We start from the raw sequence: 23,059 nt of genomic DNA on the forward strand, positions 1-23,059 counted from the left end.
ATTTTAATTTATTGGGAGGAAGGGTGCTAAGCATAATTTGCTCTTGGGTACTTATTAAATACACATAGATCAAACAGATATTCATTTATTTATGGTAGCGGGATTTGATCTGTTCACTTTCGATGACTTAAGCCCTTCCCCGCTTCTGTCTGTTGGCACTTTGGCCTGACTCAAATCCCACTGATGTCAATGAAAAGATTCCCAGTGGAACTAGTGTGTTTGTATTTTCTGCAATATTCAGCATACAGGATATGTTCACTACTATGTTTTTGTAGCACTGGCAACATGAAACAGTTTATTAAAAAGTGTTTAAATAAAAGCAAGAAAGCTAAAAAACAAATGGCTTACAGGAAAGCCCAATTCACATTCTCCTTCCTTACCCAGATCTAAATCCTGCTCTCAGATCTTAATAGTGGATATTGACTCCAGTATTCTGCTTTCCTTACATGCATGGTTGGCCTGAAGAACAAACAAAATTAGCAATTATTCAGGGCTCGTTTACACAATCCCTATCCCTAGAAAGCTCAGTAGCTTTTGGAATTTTGGCAGGGGAATCAGATGAAAAGCAAGCTTGCTGCCAGATCCCACTTTTGCCAGCAGGAGCATAGGGAAAGGCAACTCCCAGTCAGTGTCACTTCTACAGGGCCCACTGAATTGTGAGACCCTCTCTTTTAACAGATATAGAACTCCCACTGGTGTGAGACATCCCTGGATGAAAGGAAAGCAGAATAACTGGGTCCCATGCAGATCTCAGAGCAGAATTTTTGTCCTGATTCTCTTGTATGATTTTTGCTATTAAGTGATTTACCCATGGTATCTCATTTCTCACTCCACTCTTCAGAATTTGTTCATTAAATACATAACATTAACAACTAATAACTAGCACCAACATAGTTATCATCTCTGGATCTCAAAGTGTTTTATCAGCTACATCTTACAGATAGGGAAAGTGAAGCACAAAGAGGCTGTGATCAGACAAGAAGTTAGTGACAGAACCGAAAATAGAACCCATTCTTATGATCCGGAAACCATTGTCCAGGCTATGTGTATGCATCATTACATATCTTATAGTAACCAGATACTGCAGCCTGAGAAATAAGCCTTAATACTTCAGGTGAATCCATTTTAATTCCAATAAAAAAAAGCTTTGACATATATGCTTCACTTGACATTCTGCCTCCAGGGCAATGTTCAAAATGACCTCACCTAACAGTTTGCATTCATAATCCATCATAGTAGAGAAAAGTCAGAACAATGGAATCTTTTCTACTACAGATTATTTTGAAGTGCCATTGTTGTTCTAGTCTGTTTCCCTAGAAAACTACCAGTGATATAGTTACATTTAAAAGAAATAAAATCTGTCAATTTTTATTTTCAAATTAGTTGAGAGAACTAAATACCTTGGGAAAAAATCAATGAACTTTTTGTTTCTTTTGAGGCTGTAAATCATAATTTTTGATAGCCTTGTCATTATATCACACATATTTTACAGTGCATTGTGAAGTGTCAAACATTATATGCAGTATGTCTTATAATTATTAGCATATCTATTTAAAATTTATGAAGTTTTACATAAAGAAAACTCTTTTTTGAGGGGAGACAAATGAAAGAGGTAACGAATTTGGCAGAGCTTCATCTTAGAATGTATTTAAGGTAGATGTCTCTTTCCTTTTCTCTCCTTTAGCTGTTCCCATCTATAAAGGATCTCAGCACTTCACGAAATAGTTTTAATATTTACCAGCACCAGACTAAATTCACTCACCTGAAATATGATAATGAAAAACAAGTAACCCCCGAAACCTTACTTTATACAAGCCAGTCAAAAATTACTACTCACTTCAGGTGAGTGAATTAGTAAAGTTTGGCCAGGTGGATTTAGTGATAAGGTCCAATCAGTGAAGTGATAAAAACTTTGAATTCTGAAGAATTTTTATTATTTTGTAGAGAAGATCTACAACACTTTTGTTAAATGGCTTCAGTCCTTTGGTAAGAAAAATGGGGATGGAAGCTTTATAAAAGCCTTCAATGCTGCTTGATAAATAGCAAAAAAAAAAAAAAAAAAAAAAAAGCTCAGTGGAAATGTTGAACTCCTTTATGATTAAAAAACAAACCTTTAATGTAGTTCTTGTTTACTGTGTCATAAGTGCATCGTTGGAAGTTGTTGCCAAAGAGTCATTGGAACAGGCATCACTAAAACAGTGTCAGCCAGCCAGCGCTTTGAAAATAATTCAGTTCCCCTAACCTTATGACTAAAATAATATCCAGTGGCTCCAGCCCGAAGCCTGGTTAATACATCTGTCCAGAACACATAATTACTTGGTCATAACATTCCCCCGGCCACCAGCCAACAAACCAATCAGCATTTCTTACTAACTCACTTGAATTTTTGCTGTGTCAAACTGTTTGATCTCTAGGTAGTAAAAATTCAAAAAATGGAAGGACACTGCACTGGAAGGTTTTAATTTAACACAGTTTCTCATGGAAATTAAATTTGAAGAGAAACATGTTTTTGTTGACACTGCTGAAGTTGAGATTTTCATTCTGTTTAGGGAATTATATTAACATATCTAACTTGTAGCTTTCTTGATATATTTTTCACAATATAATGTTTTTAAATTTAGTTTTAATTTTATTAAAATTTATTTTTTAAGTTTTCAAGCGGAAATTCATATTAATGAACAAGTGAAATATTAGTAAATTAACATGGCCATTATTCATGCAGCTACAAAGGATTACATATACCCCAAATATATCTGTACGTATGTTATGTGCCTTAAACTATACTGATCAAAATTTTAAAAAGACTAAAAATGATCGATATGAAGACAATACTTTTAATTCATTTATCTTAAAGTGCTGATACAAAGTTTCTTGCACATATTTACACAGTCATTTTTCTGAACTAGAGGTTGAAACTATGGGTCAGATCCTGCACTGCTGAGATCGGTAAGAGTTTTATATTGACTTCAGTGGAAGCAGGCTCAAGGGAACTATATTGCTATGCTTTCTGCCCATGTGTGTCAAAGCCCTGTACAGAAAATAATTCCAGAAACTTTTCCAAGTAAATCCTTCTATATGATATTTCCCAAAAGAGGCTAGTATCCTCCAATAACAATAATCATGGCCAGTTTGGAAAATGCTACAAAACCTGCAGCCACAAGGAATTCCCACAGATTTTAATGTGTGATTTCCTGTTCAAATTCTAGTGCTGTGTGGTGCTAAGTCTGAAATAGGATGTCACCCTTTATCATGGCCCTGATTAAGGTGCATTGAAGATTCCTCCATCCTCAGATGTAATTGGAAACTATTTCCCTAATTCTCTCCACAAAGAGTCACACCAGTTGTAGATACATTATTATTTTCCCTTCAGCACCCATCTTCTGGACTCAATATATCACCCTCCATATAAAAATAGAGTGTGAGGCAGTAGGTCACAAACAAAATTTTGGGCCATATGTGATATGGGCCTCAGCCACATGACTTTAAAGGGGGTCTTAGATTTGTTTTAAGCAGCTTTGTTAATAAGCCCCTTCCATATCTGTGTGAGTGTGTGTGCATGTACACTTTCATGCTCCAGAGTACTTTGGTACCGGTGAGTCTTTCATGCACAAAACATAACTGAAACCTTTGTGTCACCATTGCAAGGTGCATCATAGAATGAAGTCCCTTCTCAAAATGATTCTCATTGTTAAAATAAACTCTTGCCCAAAGACATCCTTAGTTTTCTGACTCTAAGAGATTCAAATTACATATCGACAAAGTAGAACCATCACAGCAGTTTGATCAAAATGTTTGTTACTGTATATTTTATACTTACATCCAAAAAGGAACATTAAGAAAACATTAAGGTTGCAAAGTCAAGCACTCAAGTTAGGATATATGTCAGAATAAAGGTTGCATGTGAAACCTGAATTTGTCCCACTTGTGGATATGCATTGTAAGACTCTAATTACAAGAACACATGTTCCCACAGAATCCCTGCCTCATGCAGTGAATGGGTAGGTATTCAATATTTCTTTTAATCCTCCTCATTCAATCATAGAATTATAGAATATTAGAGTTGGAAGAGACTTCAGGAGGTCATCTAGTCCAATCAATGTGTGCCCCAAGCCTTATTTAACATACACCATCCAAACCCTACATTGAATACAAAACTATTAACTCCCTTGTGAGTTTTTCTGTGGTTCTCTGACCATATTATCCAAGTGCTTCACAGCATTAATGAATTTATTTTCACAACACCCGGGAGGGAATAACAACAAGGGTTTCTACAGGTACGTTAGCAACAAGAAGAAGGTCAGGGAAAGTGTGGGTCCCTTACTGAATGAGGGAGGCAACATAGTGACTGATGAGGTGGAAAAAGCTGAAGTACTCAAGGATGCTGAGGGAGTTGGCTGATGTGATTGCAGAGTCATTGGCCATTATCTTTGAAAATTTGTGGCTATCAGGGGAGGTCCTGGACAATTGGAAAAAGGCAAATATAGTGCCCATATTTAAAAAAGGGAAGAAAGAGAACCCAGAGAATTAAAGACCAGTCAGCCTCACTTCAGTCCTCGGCAAAATCATGGAGCAGGTCCTCAAGGAATCCAATTTGAAGCACTTGAAGGAGAGAAAGGTGATCAGGAACAGTCAACAGGGATTCACCAAGGGCAAGTTTCATGCCTGACCAACCTGATTGCCTTCTATGATGAGATAACTGGCTCTGTGGATATGGGGAAAGTGGTGGATGTGATATATCTTGACTTTAGGTAAGCTTTTGACATAGTCTCCCTCAGTATTCTTCCCAGGAAGTTAAAAAAGTATGAATGGACTATAAAGTGGATAGAAAGCTGGCTAGATTGTCGGGCTCCATGGGTAGTGATCAACGGCTCGATGTCTAGTTGGCAGTTGGTATCAGACAGAGTGCCCCAGGGGTTGGTCCTGGGTCCTGGTTTTGTTCAACAGCTTTATTAATTATCTGGATGATGGGATTAATTGCACTCTCAGCAAGTTCACAGATGACACTAAGATGGGGGGAGAGGTAGATACACTGGATGGTAGGGATAGGGTCCAGAGTGACCTAGACACATTGGAGGATTGGGCGAAAAGAAATCTGATGTTCAAAAGGACAAGAGCAGAGTCCTGCACTTAGGAAGAAAGAATCCCATGCACTGCTATAGGCTGAGGAGCAACTGGCTAAGCAGCAGTTCTGCAGAAAAGGACCTGGGGATTATAGTGGATGAGAAGCTGGATATGAGTCACTAGCCTCCATTGCCAAGAAGGCCAATGGCATATTGGACTGTATTAGTAGGAGCGTTGCCAGCAGATTGAGGGAAGTGATTATTCCCCTCCATTGGACACTGGTGAGGCCACACGTGGAGTATTGCGTCCAGTTTTGGTCCCCCCACTACAGAAGGGATGTGGACAAATTGGAGAGAATCCACTGGAGGGCAACTAAAATTATTTAGGGGTTTGGGGCACATGACTTATAGGAGAGACTGAGGGAACTGGGGTTTTTTAGTCCGCTGAAAAGAAGAGTGAGGGGGGATTTGATAGCAGCCTTCATCTACCTAAAGGGGGATTCCAAAGAGCATGGGACTAGACTGTTCTCAGTGGTGTTCTCAGTGGTGGCAGATGACAGAACAAGAAGCAATGGTCTCAAGTTGCAGTGGTGGAGGTCTAGGTTGGATATTAGGAAACACTATTTCACTAGGAGGGTGGTGAAGCACTGGGATGAGTTACCTAGGGAGGTGGTGGATTCCCCATCCTTAGAGGTTCTTAAGGCCCGGCTTGACAAAGCCTTGGCTGGAATGATTTAGTTGGTGCTGGTCCTGTTTTGAGCAGGGGATTGGACTAGATTATCTCCTGAAGTCCCTTCCAACCCTAATATTGTATGATTCTATGAATACGTTTTATTGTTTTTCCTGTTTAACAGCTGGAGAACTGAGACAAGGAGAGATTATGGCCAAATTGTAAAATGTGGCTGCTAATTTTGGGTGCCTAACTTGAGACACCAGGGTCCTGAGTCTTCAGACTACTTTGCATTTTTCTATCACTTTATAACATTCAAAGCATAGCTCCAATCAACTTCAGTTCCAGTTGTGAGCATCCAGCACTTCTGCAAATCAGACCCCAGGTATCTCAGAAAGTGAGAAATGCAAAATAGTTACTAAGTATGAAAATTTTGGTGCAGTAGGGACAGAATAAAAATTTCCAGGGAAGCATTCTACTGCCTTAACTGTGAAACTGTCCTTCAGCCCACTGCCCCATTCACTACACACCTTCCACTTTCTGCAACAAAGGGGGCTGGGGTCCTACAGAAAACAGCCTCATTTATTTCCACAACACCAATTCATCCCCAGAGCAGGTCCATCCTGTGCAATGAATAAGGAGGTCACTGACTCTTTTCCCTTCCTTATCAGTCACTGAACCAGTCTCCTAGCTCCAGTTCCTTTTTTAAGGGGTGTACAATTCTTTCCATTACCAAAATTGATCATTTTTTTTGTTAAAAAGACAGTTCAGGTCCCAATGATCCTGGCAATTACAGACTGGTAAGTCTAACGTCGGTACCAGGCAAATTAGTCAAAACAATAGTAAAGAATAAAATTGTCAGACACCTGGAAGAACATAAATTGTTGGGCAAAAGTCAACATGGTTTCTGTAAAAGGAAATCGTGTCTTACTAACTTATTAGAGTTCTTTGACGGGGTCAACAAACATGTGGACAAGGGAGATCCAGTGGACATAGATTTCCAGAAAGCCTTTGACAAGGTCCCTCACCAAAGGCTCTTACATAAATTAAGTTGTCATGGGATAAGAGGGAAAGTCCTTTCATGGATTGAGAGCTGGTTAAAAGACAGAGAACAAAGGGTAGGAATTAATGGTAAATTCTCAGAATGGAGAGTGGTAACTACTGGTGTTCCCCAAGGGTCAGTCCTAGGACCAATCCTATTCAACTTATTCATAAATGATCTGGAGAAAAGGATAAAAAGTGAAGTGGCAAAGTTTGCAGTTGATACTAAATGGCTCAATATAGTGAAGACCAAAGCAGACTGTGAAAAACTTCAAAAAGACCTCACAAAACTAAGTGATTGGGCAATAAAATGGCAAATAAAATTTAATGTGGATAAATGTTAAGTAATGCACGTTGGAAAAAATAACTCCAACTATACATACAATATGATGGAGGCTAATTTAGCTACAAAGAGTCAGGAAAAAGATCTTGGAGTCATCATGGATAGTTCTCTGAAGATGTCCACGCAGTGTGAAGAGGTGGTCAAAAAAGCAAACAGGATGTTAGCAATCATTAAAAAAAGGATAGAGAATAAGAAGGAGAATATATTATTGCCCTTATATGAATCGATGGCATGCCCACATCTTGAATACTGCATACAGATGTGGTCTCCTCATCTCAAAAAAGATATACTGGCACTAGAAAAGGTTCAGAGAAGGGCAACTAAAATGATTAGGGGTTTGGAACAGGTCCCATATGAGGAGAGATTGAAGAGGCTAGGACTTTTCAGCTTGGAAAAGAGGAGACTAAGGGGGATATGATAGAGATATATAAAATCATGAGTGATGTGGAGAAAGTAGATAAGGAAAAGTTATTTACTTATTCCTATAATACAAGAACTAGGGGTCACCAAATGAAATTAAAAGGTAGCAGGTTTAAAACAAATAAAAGGAAGTTCCTCTTCACATCGTGCACAGTCAACTTGTGGAATTCCTTGCCTGAGGAGGTTGTGAAGGCTAGAACTATAACAGTGTTTAAAAGAGAACTGAATAAATTCATGGAGGTTAAGTCCATTAATGGCTATTAGCCAGGATGGGTAAGGAATGGTATCCATAGCCTCTGTTTGTCAGAGGGTGTAGATGGATGGCAGGATAGAGATCACTTGATCATTACCTGTTAGCTTCACTCCCTCTGGGGCACCTGGTATTGGCCACTGCTGGTAGACAGGATACCGGGCTAGATGGACCTTTGATCTGACTCAGTACGGCCATTCGTATGTTCTTATGTAACCCTTGGCTCTGGCTGAGCTGCACCTTGATGTGCTAATATAGATATATAAAATCCTATATGGTTTAGGTCCTAGGTATCAGAGGAATGGCCTTTTTCCTCATGCTCCAATGTGACAGTTAAGGTCAGCTGAGACATTCAAACTACGGTTTCTAGGTTTCAATGCCTGTAGGCTGCTGGCATGGAATTCTCAGTGAAGGACTTTCAGCTTTGAAATTTGCTTCTCACACTAGCATGGCCAAACCACCATTTGTTGATCTGCATGGCAAGGTGCACTCTGTAATTGTATGTGTTATAATTGTGCATATGTGTGTGTGTGTATGTGCGTACACACACACAACCATATATAAACAAACTTTGTACATAAATATTTAGCTATTACAAGGGGCATATTAATACAAATAAGGAAACAAAAAGATATAACATAATTTCTGGCACCATACACAAGAAAGGGATTCAGTGATAACCTCTTCTTATGGATCTCCATTCAGATTATTTCTATCCTTAATAAAAACAATTTGACCAAGAGGGCCGTATTTAAGGCTGGTCTCAGTGGGTGAAATTGAAGGCTTAAGTGGTATACCTGCCATTGGGTCAATTTAGTTCAACGAGAGTTGAGTGCACATTTTTCCCTGATGCCTGAATAAGCAACCAGGCCTTGTTCTTTCAATGAACTATGTACCAACAGACCTCGAAGTAAGCAATGGGACCCTGCCCACATGGAGTTCATTGTAGGATCAAGATCACAGACACTACTGTGGTCATGTTGACATGTTGAATAACGTTATTTAAGAGTCCACTTCCACATGCTAATAAGCAGGCAAGCATCACTATGCATTTTTAATATTAATTACTGTGCTTATAATAGCTGATTTTATCAGTGAGGGAGAAATGTATTGTATCTGAGGGCAGCATTGAGTCATAACTTGGGTACACATCACAATTCATGTCATGATCACTTGGCAACCACCAATAACCAGTAATTAATTAATCTTTATTCATTGTAATGAGGTGCAAAAGAAGTTACTTTGTGCTAGGTGCAATACCTTTTGTGTTAGAAAATAATTATCTATAACTCTTGGTATGACTATACTTTGAGTTGGAGGTGTAATTTTCAGCTTGAGGAGACATAACCATGCTAGCTCTGAGTGAGTTAGCATGCTAAAAATAGAAGAGTACCAAGCTGGTGTGAATGGTGGGAAGGGCTAGCCGCCTGAGTATGTACCTGGAATCTCAGGCTACATCTTCACTACCCGCTGTATCAGCGGGTAGCAATCGATTGCTCGGGGATCGATATATCGTGTCTCCTCTAGATGCGATATATCGATCCCAGAACGCGCTTATATCGATTCCGGAACTCCACCAACCCCAACGGAGTTGCGGAGTCGACATGGGGAGCTGCGGACATCGATCCCGTGCCGTGAGGACGGTGAGTAATTCGATCTTAGATACTTCGACTTCAGCTACGTTATTCACGTAGCTGAAGTTGCGTATCTGAGATCGATTTTCCCCAGTAGTGTAGACCAGCCCTCAGAGAGGGTAGTACTTGGGCAGCTTGCTTAATATACTGAGGCTACATTTCTATTTTTTGTGCACAGGTTCAATCAGAGCTAGCCGTGTATGTCTCCTTGAGCTGGAAATTACACCTCCAGCTCAAAGTGTAGATGTACCATTAGAAATGTTTTACTAATGATATTTTACTACTGACTGAGACCTCCAGCATACATTTCCCAAATTTAAGTGGCCCATAGCAACACAAATTTTCTTTCCACACATTACAAGCAGATGTTTAAGAAATAAACTCATCCCTTTCTCTGGTTTGATTCAGTGGTCTGTAAAAGAATCCTACCAACACCCCCTCCTGGGCTTTTTAGTTACCATTGTGAACTATATGCATTCAAGATCCTGTGGTTCTGAGTTACCAGTATCTTTAAAACAGGCAATGGTGTCTTTAATCTAGAGTGCCACCCCTAACACGCACACTTCTTTTACACATTTTATCCTTCCTGAACAGATTGTAATCAATATTTTTAACATTCTATCAAGCAAATCATCCCACCCGGCTTCAATAATGCCAATTATATCAAATTTCTTTTCATCAATGAGAATTCCCAGATATTTTTGCTTGTTACTCAGATTCCTGGAATTGGTATATAAACAATTGAAAAGTATCTTTTCACATTCTTTGCCATGTCAGTTTAATTCGTTCACAACACACTGAGCTGGATTTCGTACTATGTTTTCCTCATCAGCACTCTCCCCTTATACATTCCTTGCTGCTCCAACTGAGAAGGGTAGCCCCCTTACTTGTCATGCCAATAAAGTCACATTGAATCAAACGGAAGCAGATAGATATTCCAAATGAAGTAGTTGCAGGGGAATCATTAGATTTTATCCTTGAGGACTCATTATCCTCATGAATAGGAAGTGAAAGTAATTCCTTCATGCCTGTTATAAGTACCACAATTAGGTGAATGATTGTCATCATTAAGAAAAATAATCTACCTAGTTCTATCTGAATAGGAGTATGTATAGCCTTCCTCAGGATTTCCAGTTGCAGAATCTTCATATTTTAGTTATGCCTTTGTATTCACAAAGATTAAGAGCACTGGGCCAAATTCTGAACACCTTACTCTGGTAAAATCTCCTACTGAAATCAGTGGGAGTTTTATCCAATTAAATAATTCAGGAGTTCACCTTTGGGAACTACCAAAACAAAGTCCACTTGACAGAAGAGTAATACACCTCTACCTCGATATAACGCTGTTCTTGGGAGCCAAAAAATCTTACTGTGTTATAGGTGAAACCATGTTATATTGAACTTGCTTTCATCCACCAGAGTGCGCAGCCCTGCCTCACCGGAGCACTGCTTTACCGCATTATATCCGAATTCGTAATATATCAGGTGACGTTAGATCGAGGTAGCAACTACACCTTTTCCTTAGCCACTGACCTGATTAACTGACCAAAGAAGATAAAAGGTAGCAACATACCCGGGGATGTACAGGATCAGAGAAATTAGAATCTCAGAAACAGACAACCCATGCACACTCCACCCTCACCAGTCTCTATCACAATTGGAATCAATTGGGGAAATAAAAGAAAAACCTCTGACTTTCTTGGCTGGTGATGTCATATGGAGGCTATCTGAGACAATCACTAGCAGAGATAGTCAATACCTCCTTGAGAGAAGGCAAGCAAATGGAATAGTCCACCAGTCCTCAAGAAGCCAATGTGTTACTACTGTCTTTGCTCCCTGAATTTGCTCCAAATGAAAGGGATGATCATTAAAGCTTGCACTTTTCAGTGAGAGTTTTTCTGAAGTATGTGAAATTACGTATTCTCTCTCAAAGACTAACGAATCCCTCCTTTCAGAAACTCAGTATTTAAGCATTCCACATTAGGCCAGAATAGTTGAAGGACTCTCTAACCTGCTTGGCCTTTCTGGGGTGCCATCATTTGCAATGTTTTCTGGAAATATCTTTACATTTGCAAGATGAAAATGAAAGTCAGCATAGGGCAGAATACATTATATAACATATAGTACTTTGTGTCATAGTAAAAACAGCTAATGAAGAGCATGCCAATGATGATATAATTCAAAGACAGAAGCTAATCTGGCATACTGCAAAAGAGAAGCTAATATACCTTGTTTCATGTGATCTTGTAATGAAAGGCCTTAGCATAATGCACATATGCAAGGGAGTCGAGTTAAAGTTGTTTAACTCTGAGACTAAGCACTAGAAAATGTACTACAGGGAATAACCTTGCATTGCCCAGTAGATGTGTTAGATGAGTTAATAGGTTTGTACTCTCCACTTTCTGTGTCTGTGTGAGCTTTGAATTTCCCATATTTTGCAAGTTTGAATATCCCGCTTGACATTCCATTAACAAAGTATTTGTTATTACATGTAACACCTACATCTCTTTTCTGGAGCATTAGTTATAGTTTCATACTGTTAAAACAATAATTTAAAATCTGTATTAAATATACCTTTGACTGAATCCAGGCCACAAGGTAATGAGTGGCTATGTACTCTGGATGAACCCTGAACAAAGTGTCTGATAGTTAAAATATTCATTCTTTCATGCAGAAAAATCCATTGGACTTCAGGGAGTATATATTACATTCTGTAAAATCTATGTTTATAGATGCTGTATATATTACTGCTTCCTTAAAATAACAAGAAAAATCATGAAAAAAGATATAGGGAATAAAGATGAAAGACATAACATTTATAGCTAGGAAGCTAAACATAAATTGAGGTGGGGTAAAATTTTCGTTGTTTAGTTAAAGCCCAGTCCAAATCCCATTGAAGTCAGTAGAAAAACTCCTATAGACTTTAATGGGAGTTGGATTGGGACAATATGACAAATCCTATCCTTTAGGAAACTATTCAGGGAAACTGCAAGCAGGGAAAACTCTTAGGGTTTCCCATGCAAACGGAGATATTCTCCTGGACCTACTAGCAAATGAATTGTACATTTATACAGATTAGGGAATGAAATATTTTAATGCTGTAGAAGACCATGGTGATGAAGGAGAGAGAGACCAGCAGGGAATACAATTTCTTTATAAATATTCACTGGACCACTATACCTACAAAGACCAATTTCAGGAGCATCTGCAAAGCCAGCAGATCAGTAATCTCTAAAGATGATCACACACCACTTGGAGCTAACTCTTGCCCACTAACTCCAACATGGGCTCTTTTGCAGTGGCAGCCTGTCTCAATCAGACCTGGAAGTATGTGGGAGATTAAATATTTTCTGAAGCCCAGCAGGTGACTGAGCAAGACCAGGCACCCTTGGTATGCTTGTAAATTAGCTGGACTCCCAATTGCTGTATACAGCACACTTCATCTTTTGCTGAGGCCTTGATAGCCCTCTCACCAGTTCCATAAGGCTGAGATCTATGCAGGGTAGAGGCTGGGCAGGGGGGATCAGGCCCTGCACCCTCCAGTGGAGGATAAAGAATACCTACTGCTTCACTGGGTATCCAATTTACTCACCAGAAAGGATGAGCAAGTGACCTGGTCCTGGAATATTTAAGGAGTAACCGATGTATCCCAGTATAGGACAGGGTCTTTAAGGAAGAAAAAATTTCAATGCCTCAGAATGAAACAAAAATCAATTTAAATTTCACTTGTTTTTCCATGGATTGCAGTGGGATTGCATAGGGAATGAGAGAGGCAGATGTCCCAGTGTGTTCAACCTAAGAACTTTTACAGTGATGTGCCAGTATTTTTTTTTCCTGAAATGGTTAAGGGAAAAAGAGAAAGAGAAAGACCAACAGTACAGGAGATGGGACAGAGCAAGCCCTGAGTTGCTTCCTATTTTACTATACATCAAAAGCCTGATAATCTGATAGTGTAAATTGTCATAGCTCCATTGACAACTTCAGCTGAAGATCTTACCCAAGGAATATTAACTAATGTAATATTTCTGTTAATACAGGGTACAATCAAGTACATCTGTCAGTCAATACAATTGATTACAGAAGCTGACTGCTAACAATCTAAATGACATATATAATTAATTTCTAAAATAAGTTTAACCATTTGTATAGGGCTGCAGTCCTGACCTTTTTCTGCTCAATTTTGATTGTAAAAAGTCAATTAAAAAAAAAAGAAGAAATGTAGAGTATGCTTGTTAAATTTCTGGAAAGAATCAGCTAAAGGTTTACAGTAAAAAAAATATTTTCTCCCTACAACATAGCCACTGTACTGGTTTACTACTTCAAAAATACGGTCCCAAAAGCAACATTAAAATTTGGTTTTAGACCAAATAAAGGCACACTAGATACAATTGGAAGAGATTCAATTATTTTATAGCATCACATTTAGCAGTGTTAAAACAGAAAATGTTTCTTTAAAATGCTCCCACTCAGAAAAACTGCAAAAACATCATAATATTTTGTTTAAATTAAATGATGAAAATATGGCAGAATATTTTTATGTTTAGACTGATTTTGGTGGAAACAATTGGTAATATATGAATAAAACTAAACAGATATAGTGTACTGCTGATGGGAAATATAATTCTTACCTGCACTAGGCATGTCAGCCTCAGGTTTCCATTGCAGAGTAGCTGAGAATTTCAGCTACTTTAACTTAATTAACCAGGTTTTTAAAAAAAAAAAAAATCAAACTACCACTTCCAGTGAGAGATATTAGCAATGCAAGGCAGTTTGCCTCTAAAGCTCTAGTGTTAAGACCAGTTTGATGGGAACTTTAGTTTTCTGACCTTGTAATCTAGTCCTGGCGTCTTCAAGTTTCTTCTGTACTTTGTCTCTTATGCTGCTGAAAAATACACAGGACAATATGCAGGTGACTATCAACAAGTTTCAAATCCTCCTTCCCCGTCCCAAGATTATAGAGAAGGTTGTGATGAAACAAGTATCACTATGCCTAGATGTCTTAGATAGCCTTGTCCCTAATTAGAGGCCTGAATGAAGTCTAGATATCACACTTGTTGCTTTGGTTGACCATTTCTTCCTAGAAATGTATAATGATCAGGTGTCCATGCTGATATTAACAAATCTACCAGCTGCCTTTAGCACTGATCATCAGCTGCGGTAGGGCTGCTTTTGAGTGGATCTTTTCCTTCCTGGTTCAGATGGCCCAGAGCCCTGTATTAGAGCATAATTCATCTAACATTTGGGGTGCCTCTGGGTTCCATCTGTTACCCCCTCCTGTTCAACATATCTATGAGTCCATTAAGAGAATTATTGAGAAGACTTGGGTTACAATATTTCAGAATGTGAGAGTAGGGAATGCCAAGTTCTGCCCTTTGGGGCAGGCAGAGACATACTCACATTCCTCTCCTTGCCTATGGAGATAAAGAATAGAGGAATCCTTGGACACTTGTGTGCACTTCTTGAGAACAATTGCTTATAATATGCATAGTTTCAATGCTGGGGTGCATGTGTGTATGACTGAGAGGGAATGTGTGTCTTGGTGGGTACTGATTTGTGTGACAAGAGACTCAGTTGTTGGACTGTGTGAAAGACTATATGAGGATGCTGGGGTGTGTGCGCACGCACTGCTGGTGCAGTGGGGGCAGGAGGTGAATCAATATTGTGGTGGTGTTTGTGTGGGAAAAGGACACAAATGTAACTCTATCCTGATTCTCCACCCATATGTGGAGAGGAATGTGGCCATGTCTCTGTCCTGCCCCAAGAGAATGGCTTCCAGAGCTTCTTTCTCACCTGCTCACTTGTGGGGAAGGGGCAACAATCTTCATTTACCTCCCCACCTCTAGGCCAGGGCTTGGCAGTGATTCTAGCCTGCTCCTTCTTTTTGGGCTGGTGAGGGCAGAAGGAGAGAGTGTTGCTGATGGCCATGATTCTAGCTGAGCAGCTCTGACCAGAGTTCTGTTCAAGTTTATGTGCTGAGGCCAGCAGGCACAGAATCAGTAAATCCAAAAGCACAACTTCCCCCATACTAGCCCTCCCTCTGTGCTATGCCTCCAAACCCAGGAAAGGCTGCTGGGCAGATTTTATGCAACTGGAGAAGAATTCTACCAAATTAGTCACATTGTCGCTATTTTAAATAGGTGGCCAATTGCCCTTTTAGCGACTATTATTTGTACCCTTTCCCTCCTGCCTGTTAGCCTGTCATTTAGATTGTTAGCAGTCATGACAGATGACATCTTCTCTTTTATGTCTGAAAAAAGTGTCACCTTTTGGATGCTACCAGAAGTAAATAATTAATAACAAGTTACGCTAATAAGAAAATGTGCAGAGGTTATTACTGGGCTGCAGTCCTTTGTTGAAAGAATTATAATAATTATTCATTTTTGCTGATGTTGTAACAACACTGCTAGGCAATGGAAATCAGTATGCTTTTCATATTAACAGTTGCAATCTATTGATAATGTGTTTTTAAGAAAATAAGATAAGAAAATTGGACTATATTTCAATATTGCTTTATTATGGATATGGACACCTCTTCATGTTAAGATTTCTCTGTGATTCCATTAGTTTATGTTATAATATAAAACAAAATTTCCCAGGCACTTACACAGCTAAAATATGAATCTTTTTACCACAGTACTTTTCATCCCAAATGATCACAAACTGCTTTATACATTGATATCCAAATAATACGATAAGGAATGATATGAGGGAAAGCAGCAGAATAAAGACAATGGACTTCAAGAAGGCAGACTTTAGCAAACTTGGAGAACTGAAGCAAAGCTGAGGGGAAAAAAGAGTTCAGGAGAGTTGGCAGTTTTTTAGAGAGATATTAAGGGCACATGAGCAAACTATTTTAATGTGCAGGGAAGGTAGAAAGTCTGGTAAAAGACCATGCTGGTTTAACCAGGAGATCTTCAATGACCAGAAACTAAAAAAAGAATTATACAAAAAAGTGGAAATTAGGTCAAATTATGAAGGATGTATAATAAAAAAAACCCAACAGAAGTATGTAGGGACAAAATTAGAAAGGCCAAGGCACAAAATAAGATTTAATTAGCTCAGGATATCAAGAGTAACAAGAAAACATTTTACAAATACATTAGAAGCAAGAGGAGGACCAAAGACAGAGCAGGCCTAATAAACAACGAGGAAAGAAAGACAAAAACAAGAAACACAGCAATGGCTAAAAAGTTTAATGCCTTTTTTTGTTTCAGTTTTCACCAAAAAGGTTAGCAGGGATCGGGTAACTAATGAAGTGAACATCAGTGTAAATGGGGTAGGACCTGAGGCTAAAATAGGGAAAGAACAAGTTAAGAATTACTTAGGGCTTGTCTCACTTACAATGTTGCAGTGTCGCAGTAGCAGTGGTGCAGCCGTGCCACTGTAGCGCTGAGTGAAGATGCTGTCTACACCAAAGGGAGAGCTTCTGCTTTTGGCATAGGTACTCCACCTCTCTGAGGCCTGGTCCACACTACGCAGTTAAATCGATTTAAAGTGTTAAATCGATTTAACGCTGTACCCGTCCACACTACAACACACTTTAAATCGATTTTAAGGGCTCTTAAAATCGATTTCTGTACTCCTCCCCAACGAGAGGAGTAATGCTAAAATCGATATTACTATATCGATTTAGGGTTAGTGTGGACGGAAATCAAAGTTATTGGCCTCATCATTTTACAATAGCTACCCACAGTGCACCGCTCCAGAAATCAACGCTACCCTCGGACCATGGACGCACACCACTGAATTAATGTGCCCTAGTGTGGATGCAGAAAATCGATTTTATAATATCGGTTTTATAAACCGGTTTCAGTTATTTCGATTTTATGCTGTAGTGTAGACGTAGCCTGAGAGGTAGTAGCTATGTCAATGGGAGAAGCCCAGTGTCTACCTGGGGAGTTTGGTCAGTATAACTGCATTGTTCAGGGATATGGATTTTCACACTCCTGAGCGATGTAATTATACCAACATAAATGTGTAGATCAGGGATTAGACAAGTTAGATGTCCTCAGGTTGGCAAGGTCTGATGAAATATATCCTAGAATACTTAAGGAACTGGCTGAAGAGATCTGATCCAGTAGCAATTATCTTTCACAACTTGTGGAGAAGAGAGAGATTCCATTGGACTGAAAAAAGGCAAAAGTAGCACCTACCTATAAAAGGGGGAACAACAACCACCCAGGAAATTAGGATAAATTCAAAATACTACATTTATGAAAGACCAATCAATTGCACTAATACAGAATGGGAAATGATTACCTTGGAAGAAATACTGCAGAAAAGAATTTGGGGGTTATAGTGCATCACAAACTAAATATTACTCAACAGTGGAATACTACTGCAAAAAAAAGCGAACATCATTTTAGTATTATTAGCAGAAGCATTGTAAGCATGACATGAGAAGTAATTCTTCCACTGTGCTCAGCACTGATAGGGCCTCAACTGGAGTACTTATGTCCAATTCTGGGCACCACACTTTGGGAAAGATGTGGACAAATTGGAGAAAGCTCAGAGGAAAGCAACAAAAATGACTGAATGTTTAGAAAGCTTGACCTACAAGGAAAGATTGAAAAAAAATGGTCTGTTTAGTCTGGAGAAGAGAAGACTAAAGGGGACATGATAAGTCTTCGAGTACGTAAAAGGTTGTTATAAAAAGGAGGGCGATAAATTGTTCTCCTTATCCACTGAGAAGAAGACAAGAAGTAATGGGCTTAAATGGCAACAAGGAAGATTTAGGTTACACATTAGGAAGAACTTCCTAACTGCAAGGGTGGCTAAGCACTGGAATAAATGACCTGAGGAGGCTGTGGAATCTCTGTTGCTGGAGGTTTTTAAGAACAGGTTAGACAAACACCTGTCAGGGATGGTCTAGATAATACCTAGTCCTGCTTCAGTGCAGGGGGCTGGACTAGAGGACATACCAAGGTTCCCTCCTGTTTATATTTCTATGATTCTATGATTTCACCCAGCACAGCACTGGTTCACTGAATAATGGTTTAGGTTAGGATAATTACTTAAAACCATCCCAGAGAGCATTTATGATGGCATTATAGCATGAAGGAATGTCATACTTCACAATACTATGGCTTTACTAAGTGACCCATAGAAGACTGAAACATTTAAAACAGGGCAGAGTATTGTACCTTGGGTTTCTCAAATATAATACACAAAAAGGAGATTATCCAGAAGGTATCAGATATGACGAATATGGTTTTAGCTGCAAGTCTCAAAAAAGTTTTATTGATAAATTCTGTAGGAATGCCTATTATTTCAAATTTCTCAGTCAAAATCAATTCTTAGAATGTGTGCAAAACATGTATTATAAGAAGCTGAGAGTTGTGGTTATGGACAAACCAATTATTAGATAACATACAAAAGAGAACTCCCAGAGGGACTGTAGAAATTGTGGGCTGTATGTGAACCCTAATTAAAGCCTTCGTGAATTGTAGTTAGAGAGATGAAGCGGGGAAAAGAAACAATGTAGAATTTGTAGAATTCAGAGTACCGTATTGCAATGACTACAGAGTGTTGGGTACTAATTTTTTAACAGATAATCCTTTGCTTCTTTCACTAATAGAGAGAATGAGCATATTGTACAAGGAAGCCAAGACTCTAATGTTTGTATCTGTGCTTCAAGTAGCTAGGACTTCATCACTAGTATAAAGAGTACAACTCCATTATATTAAGTGAAATTGCACACTCTTACATCAGGGGTGACGTTGACTTTGTGTTTATTTGTCAGAAAAGACCTGAAAAGGAGCAAACACCTAAGTAAAAGGTCTGTGCATTAGGGGTAAGCATGCAGAACTAAAGAATGGAATCCTTAGTCTCAAATGCAATATCTGCATGGACTCCTCGGAAGTCACTATTGCTGGCTATGAGGAGCAGACAATGTAGTTCAGCATTCTTTCCACTACCCACCTTAGTTTGGTTTGATTGCCTAATGCACAAACACCTTCCACCAATGCCTTTGTCTGCCCACAATATCCTATCCACAATTGTGCATTGCCAGCTGCTGGAGAGGTCAGCTCTATGCCATTGTGGGGTGAAAAAGTCCCCTGGCCAGAAAGTATCCCCCTCACCCACTGGCGAATTGGTTTCATGGTTTTCTGTTCATTTTCATACCCTGCACATTCCCCCATTTTATGACGGGGAGAATAATAGGCTTTTTTGTAATGCATCCAGGAATTATTTATAAGGCCAAAATCCTGCGAGATCTAGTCTTCTCATAGTATTTCATTTCCCAGATGATAGAAATGTTATGAGAAAATCACAAATGCTGTGAGATCTCACATCTTTTTGGCTGCATAAATGACCCTGAATCAAAACAAATCTGTGAAAAACCACAGATACAGACATCCAGAGAAGCAGATTTATCTGGATTTCTGCATGTTCCAGTCATGCTGCAATAGGCTTCAATTCAGGAAAGCACATAAGCATGTGCCAAATTTTAAGCACATGAATTAGACAGGACTATTCTCATGCTCAAAATTAAGCATGTGCTTACTGCTTTGCTGGATTAGATGGGATTTAACCAGCTCTGTGTTTGTGGTCTATGGGGCCCAAGTCCTAGTTGAACTCAAAGTTATTGCCAGGGAAATGATTACCACAGAGTGGCTTGGCTACTGTATTTGTGTGTACACATGAATTATGCCTGAATGTTAGAACATAAAAAATAAATTCTCTCCAAGGATCCTTGTCAATGATGAATCTGTGAACCTTTATCTCTAAGGGACTTATCTATATTGCGAGGCACACTCTAGAGAAATACTGATAGAAAGAGAGGAAGATTAGACTGATCAAAGTACGGGGAATATAGCTCCTATATTTGGCTCAGTCCTGCAAGGTACTGGGCACTCTAGTGCTGATCCTGCAAATCATTTAATTATGTCCTTGAATATGAGAAAATCAGTTGGACTACTACTTTGATTCAAGTTAAGCATACACTTCAGTGTTATGCTGGACAGCACCTTGCAGGATTGTGCCTATTATTCAGGAATTACATTTAACACAGTAAATGCTCCCACATGAGAAACTGTATTTTATAGAACTGATGTAGGTATCTGATCGACATCATGGGAAAATATCCTTGGCTTTCCTTTTTAGTTATGTAATATAGAACGGTGTGTATTTTGACATTATTTTTAAGCGTTCTTAAACAAAAAAATAAAAAAGAAGAAGAGCCGAATACAATGGAATCTAAACAAAGTGCAAAGTCAGGAGAACAATTTGAAATTATTTACAGCCACATTTAAAATAAAAACATGGCTCATGTCTGGATTCCATTGACACTATTAAAACACAGATAAAATACAAACATCCAATCTAAATCATGGAACTTGAGAGCCAAGTCTTCAAAGGAGCTTCCAAAATGGCATTCACTAAATTTGTGTGTGTGTGACTGTGCACACCTTTGTGCACACATAACCATTTGCTAGCACAAAAGCTCTCATTTATGCATGCGAATAGTATCTTACTCTTTGTACACAAGTGCTCACTTCACAAAAGGCATCTATTCTGGATTCTAACAACTCCATGTAAAACAACAGAAACTACAATCTCTTTAGCTGTTAACTATTTAGTGGTCTAAAACCAAGAAACCACCACTCCCCAGGAACATATCATGCCACGTATGACATGTATGATATCCATATCTAGATTGGTTAATTTTAACTTTAATAATATTTTATTAATTTATTTATTGTATATGAAGTATTGTAGAGAGTGTTGTGCTTTACAGAAAGTGTAACAATGAGAACATTCCAACTGACTTCAGTGGGGCCAGGATTTTCCACAAGGGCTCTGCACCAAGGACCTTACATCTAGGCTGGAATGATGTGTGAGATATAACATTAGATAAGAAAGAGGACATTGAGACTAATACTGAAGATGCTTAAAGAACACAACATGTTAGTCACTTTGTTATTTAATTAATTTAGATTTTACTTAATTTAGCAAATTGGCATGAGAGGAGGAGTCATGGTTGAAGACACTGGAAAGATGAGGCATTGGTGGGTGAATAAATATAGATAAGTATATATATGATTTGCTTTATCTAATCTTTTATCTGGGGTTTCAGTCACATTTCAGTTAGTGTGCGGTTCAGCCAGACCTCAAAAGACTATCTGACAATTTTTTCCAATACATAGAAATCTGTCTTCGGTTAGTGCTGTTTATCTCAACTTTTCTCCCTCAGATTTGGATTGCTCTTACTCTAAAGTTATGAGAATACTTGCACATTACTTATCCTTGTATACAGTTGTTGTAAATAGATCTTTTTTTAAAGAAACCCTTAGTACTGACCCCTAGAAAAGTCTTAAGTGCAGCCTTTTAATGAGAAAATCCATGCTGCTGTACATACAAAAACTGCTCCCTAATGTTCTTTAACCTTGTGTCATTTGGACTGGCCTCTTCAAACAGCCACATTGCAGTAAGTGGCCCATTAGCATTACATGGGGGAAGAATCCATTTTAAAAAAACACACACCAAACACTGCATCCTTTGCGAGTTATCCCTGGTGTTTGTATTGACGTTACAGCCACTTCACTAAATGGAAGCTCTTCAGCAGATCTCTACTCCAAATCAGCGCCTTGCTCCAACTCTTTGGTTGAAGCAAACGCCAGACATTGTTTACACAATGGTAATCAACATGGCCAAGTTAGAATATACTAGAATAAATTATGATAAATTTGCTGCCTTGGGATAAAGATAACATGATGGTAGAGGCAGTGATTATCTCTTCAGAGGGGGAAATTGATGAGCACACATTTTTTCCTCCAGGCTATCATCATAGATTCGTTTCATCTGGGATTTGTAAGAAAAGAAGATGAGACATGTGGATCTCATGAACTCCGATGCTAAAAATGAAAGCATGTGTTTAAGATTGTTTTCTTCATATTTCAAGTTGAACTCCAAGTACATTTCTTAAAATTTGTAGAGTTTTTTCCAGAGGTCTGGAAATAAACAAAGTAGCACCATTTGAGATGCTTATGACAATGTTATGGAGCACTTTGTGCAGTGCAACCTGCTGCTTCCAAATGAGATTCCAAAATAAAGTGCCAGCAGAAAAACAATACAAGATATCCATTCTTTTTTTGAGACTGGGATTGTTTACTAATAACCCTCCAAAATGCAAGCAATTTCTTCTCTTGGACAAAATGTTTTTTATCTCAGTCTTACATCAAAGGAAAGATACTTCTTTGGGACAATGTAGCTAACAAGGCCTAAGATGAAGAATGTTAGAGCTGGAGACAGTTTGTTTTTGGCTGAGCGGGTTCAGCTGTTGAACAAGGCTCCAGAGGAAGTCAGGCCATTCCAATGTCCAGCGGTCTATGGGGCATGCTGCAAGACTGCAAGGCCCACGTCTTTACAAAAGCACTTCTACCATAACCAAATGAATAACAGAAACATACTCAATACCTCCTCTAGATGTATAACTCAAGCAGTTCTTCTTCTCCCACGGATGGGAGAAGAGAAGCATGATGAAATTCACTAAGAGCCTCACAGTGCAACCCTAATTTACATGGGTTACTCAGCACTATGGAGATGGCTACCACAGAAAGATAAAATCTTATAATATAGATGGGATTCACATGTACACACAAACATTGCAGCTAGTTCTCATGTTGGACAAATGGGCAG

The sequence above is a fragment of the Gopherus evgoodei genome, chromosome 5 (genome assembly GCF_007399415.2).
Source record: "Gopherus evgoodei ecotype Sinaloan lineage chromosome 5, rGopEvg1_v1.p, whole genome shotgun sequence".
NCBI classification, from domain to species: domain Eukaryota; kingdom Metazoa; phylum Chordata; order Testudines; family Testudinidae; genus Gopherus; species Gopherus evgoodei.